This window comes from Schistocerca piceifrons, chromosome 2 (assembly GCF_021461385.2).
Source record: "Schistocerca piceifrons isolate TAMUIC-IGC-003096 chromosome 2, iqSchPice1.1, whole genome shotgun sequence".
Lineage (NCBI taxonomy): Eukaryota > Metazoa > Arthropoda > Insecta > Orthoptera > Acrididae > Schistocerca > Schistocerca piceifrons.
In genome coordinates this window covers 95,055,135-95,071,623 of record NC_060139.1, presented here as the reverse complement: position 1 = coordinate 95,071,623, position 16,489 = coordinate 95,055,135, and the positions used below count along the sequence as shown (strand labels likewise).

Genomic DNA, 16,489 nt, shown 5'->3' with positions numbered 1-16,489 from the left:
GTAGCACAGTCCAGTGGTAGTAGCGCTCCGCCACAGGTTTTGCGCACCCCTGACACAGAATTTCCTCCTTTGCGTGCTAAATCTGATGTTGTTCCGTCTGTCCCTCAGGTGGGTGTGCCACTTTTGAATAATAAGAGGCGTCGCCCACACGATGGAAATAGTACGGATGAGGATCTCCCTGAGATGCCCCAGTCCGAGCGACCGGCATCCTCCGAGCCACTGTGTACTGTAGCTGCTCCCTGCTCTCCTGAGGTAACGGTTACGGTGGCGGCTGCTGGCGCCCCTCCGGCCTCCGACGCAGCTTCTCTCGAGTCGGATCGTCGGTCGGGCCTGTTGGCGCCGTCTTCCGAACCGACTTCGATGTCACAACAAGTGGAGCCGCGACAACTTCCTGCTTCGCTGCCCCATACCTCTGCCAGCGGAGCTGCTCCGCTTCCGTCCAACATTGCGGCCTCGGACCTTCCTGCTCACGATTCGCCTCCGTGCAGTCCATGTTTGCCGGAAGCTAGTGTAAGTGTTGACCATTCCGTTTTGTCGGAGTTTCCCCCCGCGACCCCGGATCCCGCATGTGGACCGGCGCGGGTGGTGTCGGATACAGAACTTGACCCTCCTACGTCACCGGCGGCTGAAGCTTCCTTGCCCGTCAGCCGACGCAAGTTACGCGTTCAGCCGAACGTTAATGCTGTTCGTAAAAAACCGAAGCGTAAGGGATCCGCGGAACGGGGTACCAGTCCCCCTCCCTCGGATGCCTCCGTCTCCCCTGCTATGGACTGTGACGTTGGTGCGTCGGTGTAGGTGATTTCCTTTTTCGCTTTTCTCTCTATGGTTCAAGCATACACCTTTCTTACCTTAAATCTTAACCGTATTGAGTCCGACGTTCGCATTGCCTCTTTGCGGCAGTTTATTTACGACGCCTGTGCGGACGTAGTGTTCTTGCAGGAAGTGTTGTTTTCTGATCTCTCTCTACCTGGATTTCAAACTGTTTTTAATGTCGCGCCGGAATATTCAACGGGAACTGCTCTTTTCTTTCGAGAGGGCATTCCTATTACTGACATTGAATTCCTTGACTCTGGCCGTGGGATTGGTTGTCGTCTTTTTGATCTCCGCCTCGTTGTTTTGTATGCCCCCTCTGGTTCGGGTCACACTGTGGCTCGATCGCGCTTTTATAAAGAAGAGCTTATTTATCTTTTGCGCCAGAGTCCTCGGAGTCTCCTGCTCGGAGGCGATTTTAATTGTGTTTTACGCCCTGAAGACCAGTCCCCCAATTTTAATTATTGCCGTGATTTACATGACTTAGTTCGTACGATGCATCTGCGTGATGTTTGGGAACACAAATATCCAACCCTGGTGAAATATACGTTTTTTACCGCGTCCTCATGCAGTAGACTCGACAGATTCTATTTATCTGATTTTTTATGTGATAAAATTCTTTCTGTCGATGTTATTCCTACTAGTTTTTCTGACCATTGTGCTTTTACTGCAACTGTAAATCTTAGTCACCAACCTGCAAAACTTTATCGTTCCCAGTGGATGTTAAATGTTTCCCACCTTGCCGACAGTGCTATGGATGATGTTATAAGTGGCGTGTGGGAGCGATGTCTTCGCTCTGTCCCGCGATACCCCTCCTTGCTGGTTTGGTGGACTGCGTTTGCCAAGCCCAAGATTCGTCAGACTTTGATTTTTTACTGTGCTGCAAGGGCGCGTGATTTTAAGAACACGTATGAATATTACTACTCTGTCCTGCGTGAACTATATGACGCAGCGGGTACCTCTCCTCTGCGGATCCATGATGTTCGTCGTATTAAAGCCAAGCTCTTGAGCCTTAAACGACGACAGATGGATGGTCTGCGAGTTAAGTCGAAACGTCACTCTCTTGTTGAAGGTGAACTGACATCCTTGTACCACCTGCTACGGCATCACACTCGTCGTCGTCGCTCCTTCATCTCTTCTCTTACGGTGGATGATGGGCGACAGCTTATTGCACAGGAGGAAATGGTTCGTGCTCTTCACCAGTATTACACTAGTCTCTATTCTGCCGATGATTCTGGTGAGTCTCTTTCGGACGATGTCTTTGGGGATCTAACTGCGACGATCGCGCCTGACGCGAACGGCGAATTTCTCCGGGAGTTCCAGGTAGATGAGGTTTTCGATTTTATTGCTCGCTCTCCGTCCAGTAAATCGCCGGGTCCAGACGGCCTGCCTAAAGAATTTTATCTCCGTTTTTGGCCTCTTTTGGGTGGCATTTTTACGCAGATTTTAAATGAGATTGTCAGGGGGATGGATGTGCCTGCCGATTTTAAAGTAGGGAAAATTGTTTTAATTCCGAAGTCTTCTGGTCGTTTATCTGCTGCCAATCTTCGTCCGCTCACATTGCTGAATTTTGACTACAAGACAGCTGCTAGAGCGCTCAATAGCCGGTTGTCCTCTCTGCTTCGGGGTGTGATTGGTGCACATCAATGTTGTTTTCATGATAGATCTATTCTGACACCAGTAGCCGAATATCGGGATGTTGTCTCGGTTGCGGCGGTTACAAACGTACATTGTGCCTTTGCCTTCCTTGATTTTCATAAGGCTTTTGATCACGTCAGTCATGTGTTTTTAGATCGTGTTTTAGGTACAATAGGTTTTAACGCTTCATCACGTGGTGTTCTTGGCAATTTGTATAGGGGAATAACAGCTCGGGTGTCAGTCAATGGGCAGCTGACGCCGCCCATTGCTATCCGCCGCGGAGTGCCTCAGGGTAGTCCGCTCTCTATGTCTTTATTCGTATTGTCCCTGGAACCGCTGCTTCGGACTATTGCTCTCAAGCTTCAGGGTATGTCCCTCTCTGGTGGGAAGCTCTCGGTTAAGGCATATGCGGATGATGTCGTTGTTCTCCTCCGTCAACGTGATGATATCCCGTTGTTGAAAGGGGCAGTTGATGCATACTGTCGTGTCTCTGGAGCGCGTCTCAATCAGGGTAAATGTAAGTTCCTTGATATTCGAGGATTTCGCGATGCTGACGTCCCTTGGGCCACTGTTGTCGATCGCCATACGTCCTTGGGGATTATCATTGATCGGTGTCCTCTAAAAATGGCGGCTCTCAATTGGAAATCTGTCACCGAGAAGATACAGGGGGCTCTGATGGTCCATGAGCAGCGCTCTGCTACCATTTTGCAAAAAGTCAGAATTTTAGACACCTACGTTCTATGTAAAGCTTATTATGTTGCTCATCTGTTCCCACTTCCCATGATGGTGGCGAAAAGGTTGCGCCAATTGTCTAGCAGGTTTATATGGAAGGGCCATCTATTCAAGTTACGTTACGAGGTAATGACGAAACCGCGTATCTCCGGAGGCTTGGGCCTCTCTGACATTACTCGCAAGGCGTCTGCTTTGTACGTCCGCCGAACGACTCTAATTGTTACGCAAGAAGTGACTTCAATTACATCCAGGCTTTTTACTGTTGTGCGTCCGGCGAGCCTTGCTCCACCTGTCGATGTCGGACGCCTAAATTTTAAGTTGAAACACATTCGGGAATTTTACATTGCGGTGAGTTACCTCGGTGACGTCTTCTTGCGGCGACCGGTGCCAACGACCAAGGGCTTGATTGCCCGCTGGGAGGGGCTGGCCGGTCCCAATCCAATAGAACTGGCGTCTCCATCTGTGTCCTGGAGGAACGTCTGGAAGAATGTTAGTCTGCCGATCCACTCTATGGCCGTGGCGTCCACGTGGTATAGGGTAATAAATAATTTGGTTCCCACCAATGTACGACTGCACCATATTGGTCTTTCTGACACGGACACCTGTACTCGGTGTGGTCTCGTGGATACCCTTGAACATCGATTCACCTGCTGTGGGCACCTTGCTAATTGGCGTTGGCTCAGGAAACAACTTGCCTTTGTCACTAGGTCTGCTGAAGCCGCTTATACTATTGACATCATTGTCCGGCCCGATTCTTCCTTTTTTCCGCGAACGAAGCTCCATACCGTCATGTGGTTGATTGGCCATTTCGTACATTTTGTCATCAGTTGTCATGAAGAGGATGGACACCTAGCGTTTCGGCAGTACATGCTTACTGCTTACTGGCAGCGCTTGCGATTGCCAGGCCTCCGAGATGATTTTGCCAATATGCTTAGCCTGACATTTGAAAGAGAGGGTGTTGGCTAAGGTCACCTGTGTGAGCCATTTTCTTTTATACTGTTCCTGGATTTGCCGCCTTTATGTATGTTTCTTCTCTACACCAGGACTGAAGTTTCCGTGTTTTTTTTTTTTTTTTTTTTTTTTTTTTTTTTTTTTTTTCACAAAGCAGTCTACATTATATAGTCATGTTTTAGCATTTTAATTTCAGTAGTGTACTTCTTTTGAAGTGGCTGTGTTGTGGATGTTCCTTAATATTTTTTTTTTTTCAATAGATATATTTGTTAGAGGAACAATAATTACGCTTTCATTTGCTCATAATGAGCTGAGACTGAATTGCAGGCATTTAAAAAAAAAAAAAAATGGTGTAATGGTTAGCACTCTGGACTTTGAATCCAGCGATCCGAGTTCGAGTCTCGGTGGAACCCGACGCTTTGTTTTGCGATCGTTTCTAGAAATGTGTACGAGCCGGTGGTTGGAATTGTATATGCAGAAATTTAACTAGGATCATGAAATGCAAAATGTTAATAGCAGTTCACACGTGAATGGGGAGCGCTCCAAATGCTTATGCTTTTGCTACTAGGATTAATAACGGGACGTAAGGGGTTCAACTGCGAGAAGACGACCTCAGCTGTTCCTCCACGCAGGAAAGACATCTCACCGTTTTGGGTGCTGCATGCGCATGCATTTACCAAACTTGCATGCGATGTACTAGTTCCTGGGGACGAATAGAATCGTTGTACGTGCCAGTCTTTACGTATAGATATAAGTAAGCGGAGACGGCTCAATCCTGCCACGTAGATTGCTTTCCATAAGACGCACCTGAGAGCCTCATGGGCCGGTGGCCCGACATGCAGTTTGTCCTGCTGCATGGCTTACTTTCAGAGACTCGCAAGTTTATCGTAGTGCTGGGTTGTCGCGAAAGTGAAAAGTAGGGCCTGTCCGGGATTTGAACCCGGGACCTCCTGCACCCAAAGCAGGAATCATACACCTAGACCAACAGGCCGCACAAGTAAGCAAGTCTGCACCCCGCCACCTACTGAGATCTTGCCGCACTTGCTAGTTGCAGCATCCTAGCTGGACCATATTCTCAAAGAGGTTTCTTAATCTGACACCTACAACATGCGCTGTGCTGAACACCAGTGTATGTGAATGCTGAAGGAGCTGCTTGAGTTGTGTGACAGTATTTCGACCGTGTGTAGTGCAAATTTTATCGTGTCACGAACAATCCGCCCACTACGTAGCGTTCTGTGTCAGCACGCAGTTTTCGACAGTACTCTGTGTCCATAGCTGTTTTCATAGCTAGGCTGCTTCCAGCACAAAGCATCCGCCATACGAAAGTGGCTGTTTCGCGATTTTGATTACCTGATCCTTCGACATCACTTCATGTACGAATACTGGCAAGAATTCTCGCTACATTCGACGGTGCTCCTTCCACTTCCAGCCTACTTGGTTGCTTCATTAGCCACGCAAACACTTCCTCAGGACCATACGTGTAATAACATCGCATCTTATCGGCTTAATTATATGATACCACTGAATTTAAAAGCGCTACAGGCATCCGGTTCCATGGTGTAATGGTTAGCACTCTGGACTTTGAATCCAGCGATCCGAGTTCGAGTCTCGGTGGAACCTGACGCTGTGTTTTGCGATCGTTTCTAGAAATGTGTACGAGCCGGTGGTTGGAATTGTATATGCAGAAATTTAACTAGGATCATGAAATGCAAAATGTTAATAGCAGTCCGCACGTGATTGGGGAGCGCTCCAAATGCTTATGCTTTTGCTGCTAGGATTAATAACGGGACGTAAGGGGTTCAACTGCGAGAAGACGACCTCAGCTGTTCCTCCCCGCAGGAAAGACATCTCACCGTTTTGGGTGCTGCATGCGCATGCATTTACCAAACTTGCATGCGATGTACTAGTTCCTGGGGAACGGATAGAATCGTTGTACGTGCCAGTCTTTACGTATAGATATAAGTAAGCGGAGACGGCTTAATCCTGCCACGTAGATTGCTTTCCATAAGACGCACCTGAGAGTCTCATGGGCCGGTGGCCCGACATGCAGTTTGTCCTGCTGCATGGCTTACTTTCAGAGACTCGCAAGTTTATCGTAGTGCTGGGTTGTCGCGAAAGTGAAAAGTAGGGCCTGTCCGGGATTTGAACCCGGGACCTCCTGCACCCAAAGCAGGAATCATACACTTAGACCAACAGGCCGCACAAGTAAGCAAGTCTGCACCCCGCCACCTACTGAGATCTTGCCGCACTTGCTAGTTGCAGCATCCTAGCTGGACCATATTCTCAAAGATGTTTCTTAATCTGACACCTAAAACATGCGCTGTGCTGAACACCAGTGTATGTGAATGCTGAAAGAGCTGCTTGAGTTGTGTGACAGTATTTCGACCGTGTGTAGTGCAAATTTTATCGTGTCACGAACAATCCGCCCACTACGTAGCGTTCTGTGTCAGCACGCAGTTTTCGACAGTACTCTGTGTCCATAGCTGTTTTCATAGCTAGGCTGCTTCCAGCACAAAGCATCCGCCATACGAAAGTGGCTGTTTCGCGATTTTGATTACCTGATCCTTCGACATCACTTCATGTACGAATACTGGCAAGAATTCTCGCTACATTCGACGGTGCTCCTTCCACTTCCAGCCTACTTGGTTGCTTCATTAGCCACGCAAACACTTCCTGAGGACCATACGTGTAATAACATCGCATCTTATCGGCTTAATTACATGATACCACTGAATTTAAGAGCGCTACAGGCATCCGGTTCCATGGTGTAATGGTCAGCACTCTGGACTTTGAATCCAGCGATCCGAGTTCGAGTCTCGGTGGAACCTGACGCTGTGTTTTGCGATCGTTTCTAGAAATGTGTACGAGCCGGTGGTTGGAATTGTATATGCAGAAATTTAACTAGGATCATGAAATGCAAAATGTTAATAGCAGTTCACACGTGAATGGGGAGCGCTCCAAATGCTTATGCTTTTGCTGCTAGGATTAATAACGGGACGTAAGGGGTTCAACTGCGAGAAGACGACCTCAGCTGTTCCTCCCCGCAGGAAAGACATCTCACCGTTTTGGGTGCTGCATGCGCATGCATTTACCAAACTTGCATGCGATGTACTAGTTCCTGGGGAACGAATAGAATCGTTGTACGTGCCAGTCTTTACGTATAGATATAAGTAAGCGGAGACGGCTCAATCCTGCCACGTAGATTGCTTTCCATAAGACGCACCTGAGAGTCTCATGGGCCGGTGGCCCGACATGCAGTTTGTCCTGCTGCATGGCTTACTTTCAGAGACTCGCAAGTTTATCGTAGTGCTGGGTTGTCGCGAAAGTGAAAAGTAGGGCCTGTCCGGGATTTGAACCCGGGACCTCCTGCACCCAAAGCAGGAATCATACACCTAGACCAACAGGCCGCACAAGTAAGCAAGTCTGCACCCCGCCACCTACTGAGATCTTGCCGCACTTGCTAGTTGCAGCATCCTAGCTGGACCATATTCTCAAAGATGTTTCTTAATCTGACACCTAAAACATGCGCTGTGCTGAACACCAGTGTATGTGAATGCTGAAAGAGCTGCTTGAGTTGTGTGACAGTATTTCGACCGTGTGTAGTGCAAATTTTATCGTGTCACGAACAATCCGCCCACTACGTAGCGTTCTGTGTCAGCACGCAGTTTTCGACAGTACTCTGTGTCCATAGCTGTTTTCATAGCTAGGCTGCTTCCAGCACAAAGCATCCGCCATACGAAAGTGGCTGTTTCGCGATTTTGATTACCTGATCCTTCGACATCACTTCATGTACGAATACTGGCAAGAATTCTCGCTACATTCGACGGTGCTCCTTCCACTTCCAGCCTACTTGGTTGCTTCATTAGCCACGCAAACACTTCCTGAGGACCATACGTGTAATAACATCGCATCTTATCGGCTTAATTACATGATACCACTGAATTTAAGAGCGCTACAGGCATCCGGTTCCATGGTGTAATGGTCAGCACTCTGGACTTTGAATCCAGCGATCCGAGTTCGAGTCTCGGTGGAACCTGACGCTGTGTTTTGCGATCGTTTCTAGAAATGTGTACGAGCCGGTGGTTGGAATTGTATATGCAGAAATTTAACTAGGATCATGAAATGCAAAATGTTAATAGCAGTTCACACGTGAATGGGGAGCGCTCCAAATGCTTATGCTTTTGCTGCTAGGATTAATAACGGGACGTAAGGGGTTCAACTGCGAGAAGACGACCTCAGCTGTTCCTCCCCGCAGGAAAGACATCTCACCGTTTTGGGTGCTGCATGCGCATGCATTTACCAAACTTGCATGCGATGTACTAGTTCCTGGGGAACGAATAGAATCGTTGTACGTGCCAGTCTTTACGTATAGATATAAGTAAGCGGAGACGGCTCAATCCTGCCACGTAGATTGCTTTCCATAAGACGCACCTGAGAGTCTCATGGGCCGGTGGCCCGACATGCAGTTTGTCCTGCTGCATGGCTTACTTTCAGAGACTCGCAAGTTTATCGTAGTGCTGGGTTGTCGCGAAAGTGAAAAGTAGGGCCTGTCCGGGATTTGAACCCGGGACCTCCTGCACCCAAAGCAGGAATCATACACCTAGACCAACAGGCCGCACAAGTAAGCAAGTCTGCACCCCGCCACCTACTGAGATCTTGCCGCACTTGCTAGTTGCAGCATCCTAGCTGGACCATATTCTCAAAGAGGTTTCTTAATCTGACACCTACAACATGCGCTGTGCTGAACACCAGTGTATGTGAATGCTGAAGGAGCTGCTTGAGTTGTGTGACAGTATTTCGACCGTGTGTAGTGCAAATTTTATCGTGTCACGAACAATCCGCCCACTACGTAGCGTTCTGTGTCAGCACGCAGTTTTCGACAGTACTCTGTGTCCATAGCTGTTTTCATAGCTAGGCTGCTTCCAGCACAAAGCATCCGCCATACGAAAGTGGCTGTTTCGCGATTTTGATTACCTGATCCTTCGACATCACTTCATGTACGAATACTGGCAAGAATTCTCGCTACATTCGACGGTGCTCCTTCCACTTCCAGCCTACTTGGTTGCTTCATTAGCCACGCAAACACTTCCTCAGGACCATACGTGTAATAACATCGCATCTTATCGGCTTAATTATATGATACCACTGAATTTAAAAGCGCTACAGGCATCCGGTTCCATGGTGTAATGGTTAGCACTCTGGACTTTGAATCCAGCGATCCGAGTTCGAGTCTCGGTGGAACCTGACGCTGTGTTTTGCGATCGTTTCTAGAAATGTGTACGAGCCGGTGGTTGGAATTGTATATGCAGAAATTTAACTAGGATCATGAAATGCAAAATGTTAATAGCAGTCCGCACGTGATTGGGGAGCGCTCCAAATGCTTATGCTTTTGCTGCTAGGATTAATAACGGGACGTAAGGGGTTCAACTGCGAGAAGACGACCTCAGCTGTTCCTCCCCGCAGGAAAGACATCTCACCGTTTTGGGTGCTGCATGCGCATGCATTTACCAAACTTGCATGCGATGTACTAGTTCCTGGGGAACGGATAGAATCGTTGTACGTGCCAGTCTTTACGTATAGATATAAGTAAGCGGAGACGGCTTAATCCTGCCACGTAGATTGCTTTCCATAAGACGCACCTGAGAGTCTCATGGGCCGGTGGCCCGACATGCAGTTTGTCCTGCTGCATGGCTTACTTTCAGAGACTCGCAAGTTTATCGTACTGCTGGGTTGTCGCGAAAGTGAAAAGTAGGGCCTGTCCGGGATTTGAACCCGGGACCTCCTGCACCCAAAGCAGGAATCATACACTTAGACCAACAGGCCGCACAAGTAAGCAAGTCTGCACCCCGCCACCTACTGAGATCTTGCCGCACTTGCTAGTTGCAGCATCCTAGCTGGACCATATTCTCAAAGATGTTTCTTAATCTGACACCTAAAACATGCGCTGTGCTGAACACCAGTGTATGTGAATGCTGAAAGAGCTGCTTGAGTTGTGTGACAGTATTTCGACCGTGTGTAGTGCAAATTTTATCGTGTCACGAACAATCCGCCCACTACGTAGCGTTCTGTGTCAGCACGCAGTTTTCGACAGTACTCTGTGTCCATAGCTGTTTTCATAGCTAGGCTGCTTCCAGCACAAAGCATCCGCCATACGAAAGTGGCTGTTTCGCGATTTTGATTACCTGATCCTTCGACATCACTTCATGTACGAATACTGGCAAGAATTCTCGCTACATTCGACGGTGCTCCTTCCACTTCCAGCCTACTTGGTTGCTTCATTAGCCACGCAAACACTTCCTCAGGACCATACGTGTAATAACATCGCATCTTATCGGCTTAATTATATGATACCACTGAATTTAAAAGCGCTACAGGCATCCGGTTCCATGGTGTAATGGTTAGCACTCTGGACTTTGAATCCAGCGATCCGAGTTCGAGTCTCGGTGGAACCTGACGCTGTGTTTTGCGATCGTTTCTAGAAATGTGTACGAGCCGGTGGTTGGAATTGTATATGCAGAAATTTAACTAGGATCATGAAATGCAAAATGTTAATAGCAGTCCGCACGTGATTGGGGAGCGCTCCAAATGCTTATGCTTTTGCTGCTAGGATTAATAACGGGACGTAAGGGGTTCAACTGCGAGAAGACGACCTCAGCTGTTCCTCCCCGCAGGAAAGACATCTCACCGTTTTGGGTGCTGCATGCGCATGCATTTACCAAACTTGCATGCGATGTACTAGTTCCTGGGGAACGGATAGAATCGTTGTACGTGCCAGTCTTTACGTATAGATATAAGTAAGCGGAGACGGCTTAATCCTGCCACGTAGATTGCTTTCCATAAGACGCACCTGAGAGTCTCATGGGCCGGTGGCCCGACATGCAGTTTGTCCTGCTGCATGGCTTACTTTCAGAGACTCGCAAGTTTATCGTAGTGCTGGGTTGTCGCGAAAGTGAAAAGTAGGGCCTGTCCGGGATTTGAACCCGGGACCTCCTGCACCCAAAGCAGGAATCATACACTTAGACCAACAGGCCGCACAAGTAAGCAAGTCTGCACCCCGCCACCTACTGAGATCTTGCCGCACTTGCTAGTTGCAGCATCCTAGCTGGACCATATTCTCAAAGATGTTTCTTAATCTGACACCTAAAACATGCGCTGTGCTGAACACCAGTGTATGTGAATGCTGAAAGAGCTGCTTGAGTTGTGTGACAGTATTTCGACCGTGTGTAGTGCAAATTTTATCGTGTCACGAACAATCCGCCCACTACGTAGCGTTCTGTGTCAGCACGCAGTTTTCGACAGTACTCTGTGTCCATAGCTGTTTTCATAGCTAGGCTGCTTCCAGCACAAAGCATCCGCCATACGAAAGTGGCTGTTTCGCGATTTTGATTACCTGATCCTTCGACATCACTTCATGTACGAATACTGGCAAGAATTCTCGCTACATTCGACGGTGCTCCTTCCACTTCCAGCCTACTTGGTTGCTTCATTAGCCACGCAAACACTTCCTGAGGACCATACGTGTAATAACATCGCATCTTATCGGCTTAATTACATGATACCACTGAATTTAAGAGCGCTACAGGCATCGGGTTCCATGGTGTAATGGTCAGCACTCTGGACTTTGAATCCAGCGATCCGAGTTCGAGTCTCGGTGGAACCTGACGCTGTGTTTTGCGATCGTTTCTAGAAATGTGTACGAGCCGGTGGTTGGAATTGTATATGCAGAAATTTAACTAGGATCATGAAATGCAAAATGTTAATAGCAGTTCACACGTGAATGGGGAGCGCTCCAAATGCTTATGCTTTTGCTGCTAGGATTAATAACGGGACGTAAGGGGTTCAACTGCGAGAAGACGACCTCAGCTGTTCCTCCCCGCAGGAAAGACATCTCACCGTTTTGGGTGCTGCATGCGCATGCATTTACCAAACTTGCATGCGATGTACTAGTTCCTGGGGAACGAATAGAATCGTTGTACGTGCCAGTCTTTACGTATAGATATAAGTAAGCGGAGACGGCTCAATCCTGCCACGTAGATTGCTTTCCATAAGACGCACCTGAGAGTCTCATGGGCCGGTGGCCCGACATGCAGTTTGTCCTGCTGCATGGCTTACTTTCAGAGACTCGCAAGTTTATCGTAGTGCTGGGTTGTCGCGAAAGTGAAAAGTAGGGCCTGTCCGGGATTTGAACCCGGGACCTCCTGCACCCAAAGCAGGAATCATACACCTAGACCAACAGGCCGCACAAGTAAGCAAGTCTGCACCCCGCCACCTACTGAGATCTTGCCGCACTTGCTAGTTGCAGCATCCTAGCTGGACCATATTCTCAAAGAGGTTTCTTAATCTGACACCTACAACATGCGCTGTGCTGAACACCAGTGTATGTGAATGCTGAAAGAGCTGCTTGAGTTGTGTGACAGTATTTCGACCGTGTGTAGTGCAAATTTTATCGTGTCACGAACAATCCGCCCACTACGTAGCGTTCTGTGTCAGCACGCAGTTTTCGACAGTACTCTGTGTCCATAGCTGTTTTCATAGCTAGGCTGCTTCCAGCACAAAGCATCCGCCATACGAAAGTGGCTGTTTCGCGATTTTGATTACCTGATCCTTCGACATCACTTCATGTACGAATACTGGCAAGAATTCTCGCTACATTCGACGGTGCTCCTTCCACTTCCAGCCTACTTGGTTGCTTCATTAGCCACGCAAACACTTCCTGAGGACCATACGTGTAATAACATCGCATCTTATCGGCTTAATTACATGATACCACTGAATTTAAGAGCGCTACAGGCATCCGGTTCCATGGTGTAATGGTCAGCACTCTGGACTTTGAATCCAGCGATCCGAGTTCGAGTCTCGGTGGAACCTGACGCTGTGTTTTGCGATCGTTTCTAGAAATGTGTACGAGCCGGTGGTTGGAATTGTATATGCAGAAATTTAACTAGGATCATGAAATGCAAAATGTTAATAGCAGTTCACACGTGAATGGGGAGCGCTCCAAATGCTTATGCTTTTGCTGCTAGGATTAATAACGGGACGTAAGGGGTTCAACTGCGAGAAGACGACCTCAGCTGTTCCTCCCCGCAGGAAAGACATCTCACCGTTTTGGGTGCTGCATGCGCATGCATTTACCAAACTTGCATGCGATGTACTAGTTCATGGGGAACGGATAGAATCGTTGTACGTGCCAGTCTTTACGTATAGATATAAGTAAGCGGAGACGGCTTAATCCTGCCACGTAGATTGCTTTCCATAAGACGCACCTGAGAGTCTCATGGGCCGGTGGCCCGACATGCAGTTTGTCCTGCTGCATGGCTTACTTTCAGAGACTCGCAAGTTTATCGTAGTGCTGGGTTGTCGCGAAAGTGAAAAGTAGGGCCTGTCCGGGATTTGAACCCGGGACCTCCTGCACCCAAAGCAGGAATCATACACTTAGACCAACAGGCCGCACAAGTAAGCAAGTCTGCACCCCGCCACCTACTGAGATCTTGCCGCACTTGCTAGTTGCAGCATCCTAGCTGGACCATATTCTCAAAGATGTTTCTTAATCTGACACCTAAAACATGCGCTGTGCTGAACACCAGTGTATGTGAATGCTGAAAGAGCTGCTTGAGTTGTGTGACAGTATTTCGACCGTGTGTAGTGCAAATTTTATCGTGTCACGAACAATCCGCCCACTACGTAGCGTTCTGTGTCAGCACGCAGTTTTCGACAGTACTCTGTGTCCATAGCTGTTTTCATAGCTAGGCTGCTTCCAGCACAAAGCATCCGCCATACGAAAGTGGCTGTTTCGCGATTTTGATTACCTGATCCTTCGACATCACTTCATGTACGAATACTGGCAAGAATTCTCGCTACATTCGACGGTGCTCCTTCCACTTCCAGCCTACTTGGTTGCTTCATTAGCCACGCAAACACTTCCTGAGGACCATACGTGTAATAACATCGCATCTTATCGGCTTAATTACATGATACCACTGAATTTAAGAGCGCTACAGGCATCCGGTTCCATGGTGTAATGGTCAGCACTCTGGACTTTGAATCCAGCGATCCGAGTTCGAGTCTCGGTGGAACCTGACGCTGTGTTTTGCGATCGTTTCTAGAAATGTGTACGAGCCGGTGGTTGGAATTGTATATGCAGAAATTTAACTAGGATCATGAAATGCAAAATGTTAATAGCAGTTCACACGTGAATGGGGAGCGCTCCAAATGCTTATGCTTTTGCTGCTAGGATTAATAACGGGACGTAAGGGGTTCAACTGCGAGAAGACGACCTCAGCTGTTCCTCCCCGCAGGAAAGACATCTCACCGTTTTGGGTGCTGCATGCGCATGCATTTACCAAACTTGCATGCGATGTACTAGTTCATGGGGAACGGATAGAATCGTTGTACGTGCCAGTCTTTACGTATAGATATAAGTAAGCGGAGACGGCTTAATCCTGCCACGTAGATTGCTTTCCATAAGACGCACCTGAGAGTCTCATGGGCCGGTGGCCCGACATGCAGTTTGTCCTGCTGCATGGCTTACTTTCAGAGACTTGCAAGTTTATCGTAGTGCTGGGTTGTCGCGAAAGTGAAAAGTAGGGCCTGTCCGGGATTTGAACCCGGGACCTCCTGCACCCAAAGCAGGAATCATACACTTAGACCAACAGGCCGCACAAGTAAGCAAGTCTGCACCCCGCCACCTACTGAGATCTTGCCGCACTTGCTAGTTGCAGCATCCTAGCTGGACCATATTCTCAAAGAGGTTTCTTAATCTGACACCTACAACATGCGCTGTGCTGAACACCAGTGTATGTGAATGCTGAAAGAGCTGCTTGAGTTGTGTGACAGTATTTCGACCGTGTGTAGTGCAAATGTTATCGTGTCACGAACAATCCGCCCACTACGTAGCGTTCTGTGTCAGCACGCAGTTTTCGACAGTACTCTGTGTCCATAGCTGTTTTCATAGCTAGGCTGCTTCCAGCACAAAGCATCCGCCATACGAAAGTGGCTGTTTCGCGATTTTGATTACCTGATCCTTCGACATCACTTCATGTACGAATACTGGCAAGAATTCTCGCTACATTCGACGGTGCTCCTTCCACTTCCAGCCTACTTGGTTGCTTCATTAGCCACGCAAACACTTCCTGAGGACCATACGTGTAATAACATCGCATCTTATCGGCTTAATTACATGATACCACTGAATTTAAGAGCGCTACAGGCATCCGGTTCCATGGTGTAATGGTCAGCACTCTGGACTTTGAATCCAGCGATCCGAGTTCGAGTCTCGGTGGAACCTGACGCTGTGTTTTGCGATCGTTTCTAGAAATGTGTACGAGCCGGTGGTTGGAATTGTATATGCAGAAATTTAACTAGGATCATGAAATGCAAAATGTTAATAGCAGTTCACACGTGAATGGGGAGCGCTCCAAATGCTTATGCTTTTGCTGCTAGGATTAATAACGGGACGTAAGGGGTTCAACTGCGAGAAGACGACCTCAGCTGTTCCTCCCCGCAGGAAAGACATCTCACCGTTTTGGGTGCTGCATGCGCATGCATTTACCAAACTTGCATGCGATGTACTAGTTCATGGGGAACGGATAGAATCGTTGTACGTGCCAGTCTTTACGTATAGATATAAGTAAGCGGAGACGGCTTAATCCTGCCACGTAGATTGCTTTCCATAAAGCGCACCTGAGAGTCTCATGGGCCGGTGGCCCGACATGCAGTTTGTCCTGCTGCATGGCTTACTTTCAGAGACTCGCAAGTTTATCGTAGTGCTGGGTTGTCGCGAAAGTGAAAAGTAGGGCCTGTCCGGGATTTGAACCCGGGACCTCCTGCACCCAAAGCAGGAATCATACACTTAGACCAACAGGCCGCACAAGTAAGCAAGTCTGCACCCCGCCACCTACTGAGATCTTGCCGCACTTGCTAGTTGCAGCATCCTAGCTGGACCATATTCTCAAAGATGTTTCTTAATCTGACACCTAAAACATGCGCTGTGCTGAACACCAGTGTATGTGAATGCTGAAAGAGCTGCTTGAGTTGTGTGACAGTATTTCGACCGTGTGTAGTGCAAATTTTATCGTGTCACGAACAATCCGCCCACTACGTAGCGTTCTGTGTCAGCACGCAGTTTTCGACAGTACTCTGTGTCCATAGCTGTTTTCATAGCTAGGCTGCTTCCAGCACAAAGCATCCGCCATACGAAAGTGGCTGTTTCGCGATTTTGATTACCTGATCCTTCGACATCACTTCATGTACGAATACTGGCAAGAATTCTCGCTACATTCGACGGTGCTCCTTCCACTTCCAGCCTACTTGGTTGCTTCATTAGCCACGCAAACACTTCCTGAGGACCATACGTGTAATA

The 16,489-nt window shown here is 48.2% G+C and overlaps 19 non-coding genes across 19 annotated transcripts; 9 read left to right on the top strand and 10 right to left on the bottom strand.

The window, feature by feature from the left end:
• Positions 1 to 5,050: 5,050 nt before the first annotated feature.
• Positions 5,051 to 5,122, bottom strand: Trnap-ugg. The gene has a single exon. It is a non-coding gene; the product is annotated as a tRNA-Pro (tRNA).
• Positions 5,123 to 5,679: 557 nt separating this feature from the next.
• Positions 5,680 to 5,751, top strand: Trnaq-uug. Its single transcript has one exon. It is a non-coding gene; the product is annotated as a tRNA-Gln (tRNA).
• Positions 5,752 to 6,258: 507 nt separating this feature from the next.
• On the bottom strand, positions 6,259 to 6,330 carry Trnap-ugg. The gene has a single exon. It is a non-coding gene; the product is annotated as a tRNA-Pro (tRNA).
• A 557-nt stretch (positions 6,331 to 6,887) lies between these two features.
• Trnaq-uug lies at positions 6,888 to 6,959 on the top strand. The gene has a single exon. It is a non-coding gene; the product is annotated as a tRNA-Gln (tRNA).
• A 507-nt stretch (positions 6,960 to 7,466) lies between these two features.
• Positions 7,467 to 7,538, bottom strand: Trnap-ugg. The gene has a single exon. It is a non-coding gene; the product is annotated as a tRNA-Pro (tRNA).
• Positions 7,539 to 8,095: 557 nt separating this feature from the next.
• On the top strand, positions 8,096 to 8,167 carry Trnaq-uug. The gene has a single exon. It is a non-coding gene; the product is annotated as a tRNA-Gln (tRNA).
• A 507-nt stretch (positions 8,168 to 8,674) lies between these two features.
• On the bottom strand, positions 8,675 to 8,746 carry Trnap-ugg. Its single transcript has one exon. It is a non-coding gene; the product is annotated as a tRNA-Pro (tRNA).
• A 557-nt stretch (positions 8,747 to 9,303) lies between these two features.
• On the top strand, positions 9,304 to 9,375 carry Trnaq-uug. The gene has a single exon. It is a non-coding gene; the product is annotated as a tRNA-Gln (tRNA).
• A 507-nt stretch (positions 9,376 to 9,882) lies between these two features.
• Positions 9,883 to 9,954, bottom strand: Trnap-ugg. Its single transcript has one exon. It is a non-coding gene; the product is annotated as a tRNA-Pro (tRNA).
• Positions 9,955 to 10,511: 557 nt separating this feature from the next.
• On the top strand, positions 10,512 to 10,583 carry Trnaq-uug. Its single transcript has one exon. It is a non-coding gene; the product is annotated as a tRNA-Gln (tRNA).
• A 507-nt stretch (positions 10,584 to 11,090) lies between these two features.
• On the bottom strand, positions 11,091 to 11,162 carry Trnap-ugg. Its single transcript has one exon. It is a non-coding gene; the product is annotated as a tRNA-Pro (tRNA).
• Positions 11,163 to 11,719: 557 nt separating this feature from the next.
• On the top strand, positions 11,720 to 11,791 carry Trnaq-uug. The gene has a single exon. It is a non-coding gene; the product is annotated as a tRNA-Gln (tRNA).
• Positions 11,792 to 12,298: 507 nt separating this feature from the next.
• Trnap-ugg lies at positions 12,299 to 12,370 on the bottom strand. Its single transcript has one exon. It is a non-coding gene; the product is annotated as a tRNA-Pro (tRNA).
• A 557-nt stretch (positions 12,371 to 12,927) lies between these two features.
• Trnaq-uug lies at positions 12,928 to 12,999 on the top strand. Its single transcript has one exon. It is a non-coding gene; the product is annotated as a tRNA-Gln (tRNA).
• Positions 13,000 to 13,506: 507 nt separating this feature from the next.
• On the bottom strand, positions 13,507 to 13,578 carry Trnap-ugg. Its single transcript has one exon. It is a non-coding gene; the product is annotated as a tRNA-Pro (tRNA).
• Positions 13,579 to 14,135: 557 nt separating this feature from the next.
• Trnaq-uug lies at positions 14,136 to 14,207 on the top strand. The gene has a single exon. It is a non-coding gene; the product is annotated as a tRNA-Gln (tRNA).
• Positions 14,208 to 14,714: 507 nt separating this feature from the next.
• On the bottom strand, positions 14,715 to 14,786 carry Trnap-ugg. The gene has a single exon. It is a non-coding gene; the product is annotated as a tRNA-Pro (tRNA).
• A 557-nt stretch (positions 14,787 to 15,343) lies between these two features.
• Trnaq-uug lies at positions 15,344 to 15,415 on the top strand. Its single transcript has one exon. It is a non-coding gene; the product is annotated as a tRNA-Gln (tRNA).
• A 507-nt stretch (positions 15,416 to 15,922) lies between these two features.
• Trnap-ugg lies at positions 15,923 to 15,994 on the bottom strand. Its single transcript has one exon. It is a non-coding gene; the product is annotated as a tRNA-Pro (tRNA).
• Between the last annotated feature and the right edge of the window lie 495 nt (positions 15,995 to 16,489).